This window comes from Protopterus annectens, chromosome 17.part0, assembly GCF_019279795.1.
Source record: "Protopterus annectens isolate FY-2018-M chromosome 17.part0, PAN1.0, whole genome shotgun sequence".
NCBI classification, from domain to species: Eukaryota; Metazoa; Chordata; order Ceratodontiformes; family Protopteridae; genus Protopterus; species Protopterus annectens.
The window spans coordinates 624885508-624888140 of record NC_056751.1 but is presented as its reverse complement, the minus strand read 5'-3'; positions in this window follow the sequence as shown (position 1 = coordinate 624888140).

The window sequence follows — 2633 nt, the reverse complement described above, 5'->3', positions numbered from 1 at the left end:
TCGGTCCAAGTTTTGGGTCCGAAAAGCATGGTATGAGGTATAACCTGGTAGTGCTGGGGTACTCTCGGGAGCCCTGAACCAGGTTTCTGTTACTGCACAGATATTGATGTTCTCCATGCTAAGGAGAGTTTGAGTCGTGCATCTTGAGGTTTAGACTTCTGGCGTTGAGTAGCATTACTCTTAGTTTCTTATCCCTTGTGATACCTATGGAGGTGGGTTTGTCTTTTGAGCCTTGCCTAAAAAGGCACTATGGGGGTAGCAAGAGCCTTTGCCAATATCCGAAAGCCCAGGGGTGACAGGTGCAAGCCGTCCCTAGCGAAGCATCGTGGCTTGTCGAGCATATCATCCCAAGCTGACAGGCATTGGATCCCCTTTGAATGACACCAGTACTTAAGCCAATTGTTGAAATTGATCATCTTGTCTTCATATTGTGGCATCATTCTTGGTGAGGGTAGATGCTACTCAAGGTCAGGGTCATACCGGCCTGGGCTACATGCTCAGAGAGCTCCTTTATGTCTCTTTTCATGTAGTCAGGGAGGTGCGTCTCAGGTCATTCACACCAGCATGGACAATGACTGAGTCATATTTGTACTTGCCTTGGGTGACATGAGTGCTTGTGTTATGTGGCGGATTCTAGCGCCAGACAGGCTGCTCACCGTGACCTTCTCCTTGTTCAGCCTGGTGGCGGGGCGTCAGTGTGCCTGACGATAGAGTCACCTATTACAAGTGTATCAGGTGTGTTGTTTAGTCTTAAGGGCTGTGACTGTTGGCACACTGGCTTTGTGAGATATGTGTTGCCGTGTTTTGTTTTGGGGTAGCGGCTGCTTGGGTGTCTGCTTTGGAGGTCTCTGCTGCTTGGCAGATCTTTATTTAGAGCCTCCAGTATGTTTTGTGTGATTATGTGTTTGGTTTGCTGTCGTGGTAGGTCTATGTGAGACTGGAATTGTAGTGAGTATGGTTTCCTTCTCCTCCTGACTGGTTATGCCAGTACTGAGTTGAATGAGCTTAGCCTCCAGTTTGGCTATATGGTTGCATCTCTCACATGTGTTGGAATTTGTTGGGAGGAGGAGAGGGTTGTCTGTGTACATGAGGCAGTTGTAACATTGCCTCAAGATTCCCAGATTCACCAGCTGGACCGGAGGAGATTGACAACTGACCTTTGGACATGCTAGAATAATATTGGGAATTCCTTAATAATTGAAAACCAGGGCCAGTGGGGAGTGAGGGTGTAGTGCTTTTAATTTTTAGTGCTGACTTATATAATTGCTTTAGTGAGCAAGTGCCAGGTAACTTAAGTGCAATGTGTTACAGGTAACTTAAATGCAAAATGACAAACAGTAACTTTCTTTCAAGTGAAACAAGGAAATAAGTACAGTAAGCAATGCAGATATCACTAGTGAGCCACAGAAGCTGAGAAGCAGCGTATTAGGTGGAATTAGCGTTCCAGGAAATAACAAGCAAACAAACAACAAGTATATAAACAAAGCTATATTCAGCAGGCCTGGATATAGTCTATCCTACAACAAACAAGGTGTACCAATTTCAGTAAGATACAGTTCAAATATTCAGGCACTATAAACCTCTAACCAGAAATTCCCAGCTCAGAAGGGCAGAGTCCAGCCTCTTCTCCCACAAGAGTGCAGACCACAAACCTTCTTAATGTAAAATAACTGGCCTGAAGCCCAAGTGCCTAAACCAGAACTAATACACTTTAAGAATAACAGACACTGGGCTCTCAATCAGCAGTTCCCAACTTAGAAGGATGAAAGCTACCTGTCCTGCCACCACAGTGCATGCCACAAACCTTCCTAATGTAAAACAACTGGTCTGGAGCCCAAGTGCTTAATCCAAAAGACTTAGAATGACAGCTAAACTTTAATCAAGTTACTACCACGCAGTAATAAATACAATTGAATACTTTAGAGAATGCCTGGATTAGTGCTCAAGTTACACAAACAAAGCTAGATCCAGCAGGCCCGAATCCAGTCTATGCCACAGCAAACAAGGCGCACCAACTTCAGTAAGAAGCAGTTCAGATATGCATGCACTATAAGCCTTCAATCAGAAATTCCCAGCTCAGAAGGGCAGAGTCCAGCCTCTCCTCCCACAAGAGTGCAGACCACGAACCCTCTTAATGTAAAATAACTGGCCTGAAAGCCTAAGTGCTTAAACCAGAATTAATACACTTTTAGAATAACAGACACTGAGCCCTCAATCAGCAGTTCCCAACCTAGAAGGATGTAAGCTACCTGTTCTGCCACTACAGTGCAGACCACAAACCCTCTCAGTGCAAAACAACTGATCCGAAGCCCAAGTGTTTAAACCAGAAGGCTTAGAATGAGTTACACCAAGCAGTAATAAATACAATTGAGTACTTTTAAGATGATGCAAAAGTTAAAAAAAGTAGGTAGAAACACAAGTACAGTAAAAGCAGATTCAATTTTTTTTTTTTTTTTTTTTTTTTCTGAACAAGTGCTGAGATCAAAGAAACAGATTTGAGTGCTGAAACTAGAAAACTGGCTAGTTATAGAGAAAAAACTAAGCTAGAAGGCCTCCCTCCAACACAGAAGGGCCTGGGGGCTCACAAGCCTACAAATAGTCTATACCACTAAACAGGAAAGGCAGGAAACAAG